The 13496-nt window shown below is 35.3% G+C and overlaps 1 pseudogene; it reads right to left on the minus strand.

The window, feature by feature from the left end:
* Window positions 1-1687: 1687 nt before the first annotated feature.
* LOC126068668 (cytochrome c oxidase subunit 7B, mitochondrial-like) overlaps window positions 1688-13496 on the minus strand; it is a 118754-nt pseudogene continuing 106945 nt past the window's right edge.

Genomic DNA, 13496 nt, shown 5'->3' on the forward strand with positions numbered 1-13496 from the left:
TCAGTACCATCAGTTCTTGATCATATAATACCTCCCGAAATGGTTGAAAATTAACCAATTCTTTTTGGCACAGTAACTCTGTATTTCTTCAATCTTCTTTTGATGCTTCCTAGGTCATTCAATATTTTGCCGCTAGTATCCTTCAGTATTGCAACTCGAGGCTTGAATTATTTCTTCATTTTTTCAGCTTGAGAAATGCTGAGGGTGTGTTTTCCTTTAAATTTTCTAACTCCAGGTCTTTGCACATTTCATTATAATTGAGCCACCCTTTGAAATCTGTTCATCTCTTTGAGGTGGTCATTTCTTCCATTCACTTTAGCTACTCTACATTCAGGAACAAGTTCCAAAATCTTTTCTGACATCTATTTTGTTGTTTTCTGTCTTTTTAATGACCTTTTGCATTCTGCATACATGATGTTCTTCTACAACTCATCTGGTCTTTGATCATTAGTGTTCAATTCGTCAAACCTATTTTTGAGAGGGTCTCTACATTCAGATGGAATAAACTCAAGGTTGTACTTTGGCTGTTGTGGGCTTGTTTTAATTTTCTTCAGTTTCAACTTGAACTTGCATATGAGCAATTGATGGTCTGTTCCGTAGTAACGTCTTGGCCTTGTTCTGACTGATAATATTGAGCTTCTTCATTGTCTTCTTCCACAGATGTACTTGATTTAATTGCTGTGTATTCCATCTGGTGAGGTCCATGTCTTAGTCCTCTAGTGCTGCCATAACAGAAATACCACAAGTGGATAGCTTTACAAAGAGAAATTTATTTCCTCACAGTCTAGTAGGTTACAAGTCCAAATTCAGGGCATTGGCTCCAGGGGAAGGCTTTCTCTCTCTGTTGGCTCTGGAGGAAGGTCCTTGTCCTCCATCTTCCCCTGGTCCAGGAGCTTTTCAGGCACAGGGACCCTTGTGTCCAAAGGGCGTGCTCTGCTTCTGGTGCTGCTTTCTTGGTGGTATGAGGTCCTCCTACCTCTGCTTGCTTTCCTTTCCTTTTATCTTTTGAAAGATAAAATGTGGTGCAGGCCCCACCCCAGGGAAACTCCCTTTACCTTGGATCGGGGAAGTGACCTGAGTAAGAGTGGTGTTACAATCCCATCCTAATCCTCTCAACATAAAATTACAATCAAAATGGAAGACAACCACAGAATACTGGGAATCATGGCCTAACCAAGTTGACACATATTTTTTGGGGGACACAATTCAATCCATGATATTCCACCCTTTGGTCCCCAAAAAATCACATCCTTGTAACGGGCAAGCTCGACTCCATTCACATCATTAAGATCAACTTTACTTTGAGGAGACAGCTTTTCTCCAGTAGTATTTGAGTGTCTTCCAACCTGAGGGGCTCAGCTTTTGACACGGTATCACACAGAGTTCCACTGCTATTCATAAGGTTTTCACTGGTCAGTTTTTCTTTTAGAAGTAAATCACCAGGTCCTTTTTCCTAGTCTGTCTTATTTTCAAAGCTCCACCAAAATCTGCCCACCATGGGTGACCTTGCTGGTATTGGAAATACTGCTGGCATAGCTTCCAGCATGACAGCAACATGCAAGCCTCCACAGTATGACAAAATGGCAGATGAGTGGTAGATTTTAATTGGTATGCCAGTACTTTTACTTGGTATCAATTATGAGTTGGTTTTTGAAACAATTCACTATTACACTACCAGCTGGTTTGATTACTGATCTCTCCATTTCTTTGGGGTGACTCTGCCAATAGGGGACAGGTTCCTTTCTATTCCAGTTTGTGTTGCTGCATATGTTCATACAGCAACACAGTAAGTAGCTCCAGTAACTGATACAACATTACCATATCTGTCAGGGAAATTAGCTGCACATTTCTGGTGGCCATGCCTTGTCATCGTTTGCTGAATACTTCAAACTTGAAGTCGGCTTAGCGCATTTTTGGCCTAGGGAAACAAACTGAAAAAAATAAATAAAACTATGACAACTGCAGCTACTTGCTAGGTGCAATTCACATCCGGTACCTTTGTTCCTCTTTCTTATTTGGCAGGCTTCCGATTATGACAGAGTTTTGGAACACAGAGATCTTGTTGTTTTTGTTACCTAAATTCCAGGTAAATTACTAATTGTACATGATTGGATTTGCTAGAAATCTGACCACTTTACAAGTGAGGAGAATTTTGCCCTGAGGCTCAGAAATTTTCACACAGATTTAAGAACAACGGCTCAGAAGCCAGCGAGAACAAGATGATCAGTTTGAAAACAGTAACTCCTTGGTTCTAATTTATATCTCTTCTTCAAAGAACAGTTTAGTTTAATCCAAAATTTCACAGCCCTGGAGAGACTGACTGGAAGAAGTGTGTGGTGAATAATTCTGGTGTTTCTTTTTTCTTTATTTTGCTCAAGTTGTATGGCTTTTTTGTTGTTTTTGCCATTTTTTCCTAGGCAGTTTTAAAAATAAATATGTGTTCAATAAAAAAAAAAAAAGCCCATTGCCATTGAGTCCATTCTGACTCATAACGACCCTATAGGACAGAGTAGAACTGCCCCATAGGGTTTCCAAGGAGTGGCTGGTGGATTCAAACTGTTGATTTCTTGTTTAGCAGCTGAGCTCTTAACCACTGCGCAACCAGTACTGCATGTTTTCAGTAGCCACTTTAAATAAAAAAGACCAATGATGACTCAATTTCTTCATCTCTAAAAAAAGCAGAATTGTGTTCTGATTTCGAAGATCTTTTGGAGTTCTAAGGTACTATTTATGACAATTGTAGTTTGAAGGATATATTTTCCATTTACTATTGAGTGTTTTTTTTTTTTTTTTTTTGAGTGTATTGCATTATTATTACCATAAGTCACCTAAACTTTCAGGTAATTCAGTTCACAGAAAAAAAAAATGTATGGACAAGAGACACAGTTGACTGGATTTTTCAATTTTCACTTTTCAACAGATTGTGTTTACATCATACTGATACCCTAGGAAAGAACGATCAGTAAAAAAAATAATTACCTCAGATTAGTAAGAGCTGGCCACAGAACTGAAATTATTTATATAATATATACTTTTTTTTTTAGCACAAGTAATATGTAATATGTGTTGATGGATGACAAATTTGAAAATACAGATAAGCAAAAAAAAAAAAATGTAAATGAAAAAGGAAGATTAGATTTGAATTCCGCCATTCAGGGATAACCATAGTTGTTTCATAGTGTGTTTTCTCTAACCTCTGTCTCTTTTTTACCACCCTCTCCCATGTGCATACTGTGCATGCAGTTCTGATTCCAGCTTATTTATTTCAACGTTGTGGCATTTTTCATGTTAATAAAGTATCATTTTTATGTCTGTTCCATAGAAATTAGATTTGATATATTATAATGTGTTTAACTAACCATCTCCTATTGTTGATCTTTTAGTTTTTTTCCCAGTGTTTTTGTTCAAGTGACAAAGCTATAATGGATATTTTGAGAAAGCTGAAAAAATTATTCTTATATTCATCCCCTGGCTGTAAACCACTGCCATGTAGAAGCTATTTAGGTATAAAATGTGAAATATATATATATATATTTTATAGAGTTAGTTCATTAGCTCATTCCCGGATTACTATTTATGGTAACATATTGGACTGAATAGTGATTCTTTTTCATTTCAATTTGATATGCTCTATTTATGATATACTAATTATCTTAACTTTGTCCTTTTTTTTATAATTGCTCTTTTGTTCAGTTACTCTGTATGCTCATATTTGTGCTGATATCACACAATTTTTATTTTAGCTTTATGCCAACTGATTTTACATTGTGTAGGCAATTGTACTTGCTGATGTAAACATTGCAGCAGGAAAAATCAGCCATGAGAAATAATTAATCTGTCAGAGTCAAGATGGGTAATGTCCTGACAGAAGTACTGATAGTCTAAAAATATATTCACTTTAATTCATTTTGATGTGACATTTTTACTGATGGTCTCTGTACTGGTGTGCAAGTTGTGCCAGTGCTCTCAATTAAGAATGACAAGCAAGGAGAGTTTCACTAAATGTAAAAATGCAATCCTCTGGAGATAGTTCTGATGGTGAATTAAAACCCAGTGAGTCAAGAACATAGGTTTTATTCCCTAGTCAAGCTAAGGGAAACCCTGGTGGTGTAGTGGTTAAAAGCTACAGCTGCTAACCAAAAGATCAGCAGTTCAAATCCATCAGGAGCTCCTTGGAAACCCTATGGGGTAGTTTTACTCTGTCCTATACGGTTGTTATGAGTCAGCATTGACTCAATGGCATTGGATTATTTTTGGTTTATTAGTCAAGCTAAGGCTAATTTGAGAAGCTAGGACTCTTTAAATATTTTGGTATGAGTTTCTTTTTCTTGTCTTTGGAATGCAACAAATGTTAGGAATATTCTTTAGTTTAATTCAAAAGTGTGACATCAAAGACACTCAGAAGGATCGGGTGAAATGCATTCTTTCAACATTGCCATTCTATCATTAACAATAGAACTTCAGGAAAGGGGTAATAAAACAGAAAAATAATATTATATTACTCCACTAAGCAAAAATATATAGTGATTAAATAATGGAAACTTTTCTGTTTAAATGTGACAAAAGAACGCACTAATTGTGACCTCAATTTTTTTAAACTAAAAATCATGTCCTAAGCTTAATTACAGCATATAAATTTATTTAAAATGCATTTTTGTCCCTTGGATCCAAGTAAAAATGTCTTCAGTGACAAGAGGGAGAGTAAGAAAAAGGATAATAAAGAGAAAATCAGAGAAAGTTTCCCCCCCTCCTTGATAAACTAGAGAAATGTAGGTAATAAACTATCTTTTTTTTTTTTTCTGGATAAGATGATAGTATATTGATTTTTTTGGAATATGAAATTTATTAGTATTGTAAACTACACAAAGTTTGAGACCCTATCTCTAATGCTCCACTCAAGTCTCAAGGATTTCTCAGTTCTTACAATTCATTAGGGATTTAATAATAATAAAACAAATTCATACACACAAAATAAACCGATCAAAGATACCAAAGTAGACAGATTATACAAACGCATCATTTATACATATTATGAAAGTGTTTAAAGACATACAGAAAAATAAAATTATAATTAAAAAATTTAAGATAACTATGATCTCATAAAGTCTTATACAGCAAAAAGAAAGAATTCTTTTTGAAAAGTTTGGCTTTAGACCCTGGTCTGAGGAAATTCATTTGCTAATTACTTCATCTTTCTTTTTAAGGTAATCATCAATGAGACGATGCCACCTTTACAGAATAGGCTTTAAAATCAAAGCAAGAAAAGGGCATCGGTATTTACAGGACAGCTATTATTCCTCCTCCGTTCCATAATTCTCATTGCTACTGGAGTTCTTTCTAAAACCAGCTTTCATCATGTGCTCCATTACTAATACTACTTTGTTTGCTGCTGATTGCATAGAGAATAAAGTTCAAATTCACTCTGATAGCATCCAACTTAGACTCCAATATTGTCAAATTTTTCAGTTATCCAATAGTCCATTTATTTGTATGTGTATATGTCCTTACTGTGTGACCAAAATACTCTCTCCTCGTTAGCCTCAATCAAATTTCAAGTACCAGATAATATTTCCCTTCGTCCATCAAGGTTTATCAACTCCCTGATGCAGAACTAAAATCTTGCCTGAGCTACCATAGCATTTTGTTTAAACCTCTATCTTGAATTCATCATAATCTAAGATTGCTATAATTTGACAAGTCCATGCCTGCCACTTGCTACTAGGTCGTGAACACATTGAGAAAGGGACCATAATTTATTCATCTTTGCAATACTACAAAGGTAGATTGTTGTACATAGAGGGAAAATATGTTTATTAAGTTAAAATGTAAAATTTATAATACTGTCAATTCTCATTATAATATGACAGATGTAATCATGTATCTAATGCAAAGGTATTTATTTTTAAACATATATTAAAACAAAACAAAACATGGCTGTCGAGTTGATTTCAACTCATAGTGACCCTATAGGACAGAGTAGAATAGCCCCATAGGGTTTCCAAGGCTATATTTACAAACGCAGACTGCCATAAGCTAATGCAGCAGTTCATATTTTTTCCATTTTATTTGAGGAAAAATGAACTTGAAAAAGCCATGAAAACACAAGTGCTTGCTGAATTGAATAATTCACTTAAGAGCATATAATTGGATTAGGTCTCCCAAAAGTAGTCATCTCAGACATTAAGATAATGAAGCTGTATCAATATGTGGTATGGAACGTAAAAACCATTCTAGGTATTTACAGCAAAAAGGGGCTTAACATAGGGAATTAGATGCTTAAAACCATTGAAAAGAGGGGAAGTTGATTGTGGAGCACTAGTAGCTTCCAGATTCACTATTACAGCTGTGGTCAGGAAAATGTAGGAAACCACCGACAACATCACACTTTCCCTGCAGCTCAGAGGTATGTGACACTAAAGAAAAGATTAAGTTTGGCTGACTGTGACAATTAGTCATATCTGGCAAAACCAGTTCCTACAGATGCTGCTGCTGCTTGTAATAAAGAACAATGGCTTTTATTATCCTTCTGCTATCGAAATGTCTCTCAAGTGCATATCATAGGCAGAGTCTCAACTGTATCTAAAACCATAAGGACAAAGATGTGATAATGTTTCCTGAGTGCCAACAGGCAGTTTTGGCAAAATAACATAGTAACGACTGTATATAGCAGTGAGGAGGGCAATGAGAATGGCAGCATGTTTTTCACATATTTTGAATAAAAAATGAATAGAAATATGAGATCTTTTTCTTTCACTCATTCTTTTCTACCTCTTCCATCCATGTACCACTTTTTTTAATGGAAAAATATGCACCTTCTACATTTGTTTCTCAACCACACGCTCCCCTAGTGAGGTATTTTTGTAAGCGTATTACGCTAATTATTTTTTTTCCAGCAACATGTAAAAAAAAAATTGACATGGTGGCACTTATGAAAATACCTCATGGGGGGAGGGGGTGGTTGGCAAAGAAAAGTAGAAGGCATGTGTTTTTTGTGTAAAAATATGGCATTATCTTTAGTTTTTCCCAGTAATAACTCCTTTGTTAGATGAATATAATTGGACCCTGTTTTTGAATCATATTATCACTGTGCATAGTATTCTAAGCTTCCAGGTTTTTTTTTTCTTTCTTTCATACATATAATGTGCCACTGCATTGTAGTTTTCATTTTTTCTGATGAGAAATCTGTCATCACTCGTACTTTTAATCTTTTATATGTAACATGTCTTCTCTACTTTTAAGATACTCACTTTATCACTGTCCCTAGGTAACTTGATTTTCGTATGCCTCAGTGTAGTTTTCTTTATGTTTCTTGTGCTTGGGGCAAATTAGTGTCTTATTTGTATGAGTTTCTTGTTTTCATCAAATTAAAAAAAAAAGGTTGGCTGTTATTTCTTCAGAGAGCAAAAAAGGTGGAGTAAAATTAAAGAAGATAAATGATACATTTAATAGCGTTAAAAGGCCTAGTATACATGTATTTATCATCCTGGAGTTGAGTCAAATGGGTGTGGAGCAGAAGAAATATTTGATAAAATAATAATCAAGTATTAAAAAAAAAGAAATAAACCAAGCCACTCATCTAAATTTTTGAAAAAATAAATTAGAATGAATGCAAAGAAATTCGCAACTAATCAAACCATATTCAAACTGCTCAAATAAAAAAAAGTGAACAAAATATGATAAAGACTATGGAGAAAAAAGACACAACTTCAAAAGTAGGAGAGTAAAGCTTATAAATGACATTATAACAGAAACAGAAATCAAAAAGAAAAGGGAATGTATTTGAAATGCTGGAAGATAAAAACACACAACTTATCATTCTGTATATAACAACCAAAACTACTATTAAAAAATGAAGGAAAACAAAAACATATCTAGACAGATAAAAAGCAATATAATTAATTGCATCCAGACTTGCATTTAAAGAAATATTAAAGGAAGTTTTAAGGCAGAAATAAAATTATCCCAGATAAAATCATTCTAGTGCAGAAAGAAATGAAGAGCAACAGCAAATACAAATATGAGAGAAAATACAAATGAATATGTAAAAAACAATGATACAATCTAGATTTGTCTTTTATTTGTAGGCATAGCGACCCTTTAGGACAGAGTAGAACTGCCCCATAGAGTTTCCAAGGAGCTCCTGGTGGATTCAAACTGCCAACGTTTTGGTTAGCAGCCGTAGCGCTTCACCACTGTGCCACCAGGGTTTCCAACAAAATGTAGTAGTGGGTAAATGGACCTAAACTGTTTAAAGGTTTTATCGTCATCCGGCAGGTGGTAGGAAAACCTGGTGGCTTAGTGCTTAAGTGCTACGGCTGCTAACCAAAAGGTGGGCAGCTTGAATCCACCAGGCACTCCTCGGAAACTCTGTGGGGCAGTTCTACTCTGTCCTATAGGGTCGCTATGAGTCGAAATCGACTCGACGGCAACGGGTTTGTTTTTTTTTGGTTTGGGAGGTGGTAAATGAATTGGCTTATATTAGTCTGTAAAAGGTCAAGGATTCGTGTTATAATTTTTAGGTTATACAAGAATATAAAAGTAACAATTTGAAAATGGTCAAATTAAGAAGGAATTGCATAGTTCCTAAAAGGACAAGAACGAGGAAAAAAAGAAACATATTAACAGGAGTGACAAATGGGAAACAAGTAATAAAAGGGTAGCAATGATCCCAACTATATCAGTAATTACATTAAATATAAAAGGACTAAACTCTCCAATTTAAAGATAGAGATGGTTTAGATTATAAAATGCACAATTTATAAGCTGTTTGCAGAAAACATCCATTAAATAAAAGGATGTAGGAAGTTTGAAAGTAAAATAATGTGAAATTTATGTACCATACAAAATTTAACAATAAAGCTGGTGTACCTATATTAATATGTGATAAAACTAATTTTAAGTCAAGAATCCTTACTAGAGAAAAAGAGGGATATTTCACAATGATGAATGAGTCAATCCACTATAAATGTATCACAATTTAAAAATTTTTATGAGCAAAACTTAAAAAAATCAAATGAAAGATACAAATTTTGTAAGAAGCAAAAGGGGAAAACGAAAAATCCACCATCATAGTGATATATTCCTATCAACAGAGAAAAGAAAAGATTTGAACATGATTTATAAAATTGACATAATTAACATACACAATATTGCCCTCAACAATGACCAAATGCAAATAGTTTTCAATGCACTTATAATGTTTCAAAATTAAATATATTCTTGGTGGATAAAGAAGTGTCAAAACATCCATAGGACTGAAAGCACATAGAAGATTTGCTCTGACCATGGTGGGTATCAGTAAAACAAACTTGAACAGGATAGACCATATGTTGGGTCACAAAACCGGTCTCAAAAAACATAAGAATGATTGAAATCATTAAAAGTGTGTTCTGTGACCACAGTGGAATGAAATTACAAATAAATTATGGAACAACATTTGAGAAATTCACAAATACATGGAAATTAGACAACACACTCCTAAATAAACAATGGGCCACATAAGAAACCACAAAAGAAAATTTATAGCATTATAATGAAATAGTGAAGGATTCTATGGGGAAAATATCAAAGATGCAGGAAGCATCAAAAGAAGATGGAAGGAATACACAGAATCATTATACCAAAAAGAATTTGCCAATGTTCAACCATTTCAAGAGGTAGCATATGATTAGGAACCAAGGTACTCAAGGAAGAAGTCCAAGCTGCAGTGAAGGCATTGGTGAAAAACAAGGATCCAGGAATTGACGAAATATCAATTGAGATGTTTTGATAAATGGATGTGGCACTGGAAGTGCTCCCTCGTCTATGCCAAGAAATTTGGAAGACAGCTACCTGGCCAACCGACTGGAAAAGATCCATATTTCTGCCCATTCCCAAGAAAGGTGATCCAACCAAATGAAGGAATTATCAAACACTGCAAGCAAAATTTTGCTGAAGATTATTCACAAGCGGCTTCAGCAATGTATTGACAGGGAACTGCCAGAAATTCAAACCAGAAATACATTCAGAAGAGGATGTAGAACGAGGGATATCATTGCTGATATCAGATGGATCTTGGCTGAAGGCAGAGAATACCAGAAAGATGTTTACCTGTGTTTTATTGACTATGCAAAGGCATTCCACTGTGTGGATCATAACAAATTATGGATAGCATTGCAAAGAATGGGAATTCCAGAACACTTAATTATGCTCATGAGGAATCTTTACACAGATCAAGAGGCAGTTGTCCAGACAGAACAATAGGATACTGATTGTTTTAAAGACAGGGAAGGTGTGTGACAGGGGTGTATCCTTTCAAGATACCTATTCAATCTGTGTGCTGAGCAAATAATCCGAGAAGCTGGACCATGTGAAGAAGAACGGGGCATCAGGATTGGAGGAAGACTCATTAACAACCTGCGTTATGCAGATGACACAACCTTGCTTGCTGAAAGTGAAGAGGACTTGAAGCACTTACTGATGAAGATCAAAGACCACAGCCTTCAGTATGGATTGCACCTTGACATAAAGAAAACAAAAATCCACACAACTGGACCAATGAGCAACATCATGATAAATGGAGAAAAGATTGAAGTTGTCAAGGATTTCATTTTACTTCCATCCACCATCAACAGCCATGGAAGCAGCAGTCAAGAAATCAAACAACGCATTGCATTGGGTAAATCTGCTGCAAAAGACCTCTTTAAAGTGTTGAAGAGCAAAGATGTCACCTTGAAGACTAAGGTGCGCCTGACCCAAGCCATGTTGTTTTCAATTGCCTCATATGCATGTGAAAGCTGGACAATGAATAAGGAAGACCGAAGAAGAATTAATGCCTTTGAATTGTGGTGTCGGTGAAGAATATTGAATATACCACGGACAGCCAAGGGAACAAACAAATCTGTCTTGGAAGAAGTGCAACCAGAATGCTCCTTAGAGGCAAGGATGATGAGACTACGTCTTACATACTTTGGACATGTTGTCAGGAGGGATCAGTCCCTGGAGAAGGACATCATGCTTGGCAAAGTACAGGGTCAGCGGAAAAGAGGAGGACCTTCAACGAGGTTCATTGATACAGTGGCTGCAACAATGAGCTCAAGCACAACAACGATTGCGAGGGTGGTGCAGGACTGGGCAGTGTTTCGTTCTGTTGTGCTAAATGTAGCTATGAGTTGGAACCAACTTGACGGCACCTAACAGCAACTAACAAAGGTTCCGATAGGAAGTGTTTTCATTCTCATTAGATTCCATGAATTTCTTTATTACATCCTTAATGTCTCCTATAACCCAGTCGTTTTTGAGCGGGGTATTGTTCAATTTCCATGTGTTTGATTTCTTTTCCCTGCTTTTTGCGTTATTGATTTCTACTTGTATGGCCTTATGGTCAGGGAAGATACTTTATAATATTTCGATGTTTTGGATTCTGCTAAGGCTTGCTTTATGACCTAATATGTGGTCTATTCTAGAGAATCTTCCATATGCACTAGAAAAGTATACTTGGCTGCTGTTGGGTGGAGTGTTCTGTATGTATCTATGAGGTCAAGGTGGTTGATTGTTACATTTAGATCTTCCGTGTCTTTATTGAGCTTCTTTCTGAATGTCCTGTCCTTCACCGAAAGTGGTGTGTTGAAGTCTCCTACTATTATTGTGGAGCTGTCTATCTCATTTTTCAATGCTGTTAGAGTTTATGTATCTTGCAGCCCTATCATTGGGTGCATAAATATTTAATATGGTTATATCCTCCTGGTATATTGTCCCTTTAATCATTATATAGTGTCCTTCCTTTTCCTTTGTGGTAGATTTAACTTCAAAGTCTATTTTGTCAGAAATTAATATTGCCACTCCTGTTCTTTTTTGATTGCTATTTGCTTGATATGTATTTTTTCCAATCCTTTGAGTTTTAGTTCGTTTGTGTCCCTAAGTCTAAGGTGTCTCTTGTATGAAGCATATAGACGGATCATGTTTTTTTACCCAGTCTGCCACTCTGTCTCTTTATTGGTGCATTTAGTCCGTTTACATTTAGCATAATTATTGATATGTATGAGTTTTTTAAAATTTTTTCTCATGAGTTTAGTGCTCTCATTCTGTTGTCTTTTTTTGTGTGTTGTTGACAATTTATTTTTCTGACTTAATTTTTTCTGCTGAGTAATTTATCTTAATATATTCTTTTCCTCTTGTTGCTTTTGTTTCTGCTGAGCCTTTGTTTTTTTCTTGTATTTTATTTTGATGAGTAGGATTGTTAGTCTCCTTTGTGGTTACCTTAATATTTACCCCTCCTTTTCTAAGTGTAAACCTAACTTTTATTTCTTTATATCACCTTGTCTTCCTCTACACATGAAAGATCTATGACTACAATTCTTAGTCCCTCTTTATTGTTTTAATGTTGCCTTCTTTTGCATAATGACATCGCTCTTTCCCTGTTTCAAGCTTTTTTTTATATTGATTTATTTTTGTGATTTCCCTATCTTGGTTGACATCTGGTTGCTCTGTCCTGTGTTCTAGTCTTGGGTTGATATCTGATATTATTGATTTTCTAATCAGAGAACTCCTTTTAGTATTTCTCGTAGTTTTGGTTTGGTTTTTACGAATTCTGTAAACTCTTATTTATCTGGAAATGTCCTCATTTCTTCTTCATATTTGAGAGATAGCTTTGCTGGATATATGATTCTTCGCTGGCAATTTTTTCCTTCAATTCTTTATATAAGTCATCCCATTGCCTTCTTGCCTGCATGGTTTCTGCCGAGTAGTCCATCTTATTCTTATTGGCTCTCCTTTGTAGGTGACTTTTCGTTTATCCCTCACTGCTCTTATAATTCTCTCTTTATCTTTGGTTTTGGCAAGTTTGATTATGCTATGTCTTGTGACTTTCTTTTAACATCTACTTATGTGGGGTTTGATGAACATTGTGGATAGATATCTTCTCATCTTTCACAATATCAGGGAAGTTTTCTGCCAACAAATCTTCAAGAATTCTCTCTGTATTTTCTGTTACCCCTCACTGTTCTGGTACTGCAATCACTTGTAGCTTATTTCTCTTGATAAAGTCCCACATGATTCTTAGGGTTTCTTCATTTTTTAAAATTCTTTTACCTGATTTTTCTGGTATTGGTGCCAAGTGGTTTATCTTCATTCTCACTAATTCTGCCTTTCACTTCCTCAATTCTGCTCCTCTGACTTTCTATTGAGTTGTCTAATTCTGTAATTTTATTGTTAGTGTTCTGAATGTCTGAGTGCTGTCTCTCTATGGATTTTTGCAGTTTTTTAAATTTTTCATTATGTTCTTGAATAACCTTTTTAATCAACTGCTTTATCTGTGTGTTCCTTGGCTTGTTCTGCATATTGCCTGATCTCCTTCCTGATCTTGTTCCTGATGTCTTGAATATTTCTGTATATTAATCTTTTGTATTTTGCATCTGGTAATTGCAGGATGGCACCTTCATCCAGAAGATCCCCTGTTTTTTCATTTTGAGAGCTTGTTGAAGCAATCATGATCTGCTTCTTTATGCTGTCTCTGAGTC

This window comes from Elephas maximus, chromosome X, assembly GCF_024166365.1.
Source record: "Elephas maximus indicus isolate mEleMax1 chromosome X, mEleMax1 primary haplotype, whole genome shotgun sequence".
Taxonomy (NCBI): domain Eukaryota; kingdom Metazoa; phylum Chordata; class Mammalia; order Proboscidea; family Elephantidae; genus Elephas; species Elephas maximus.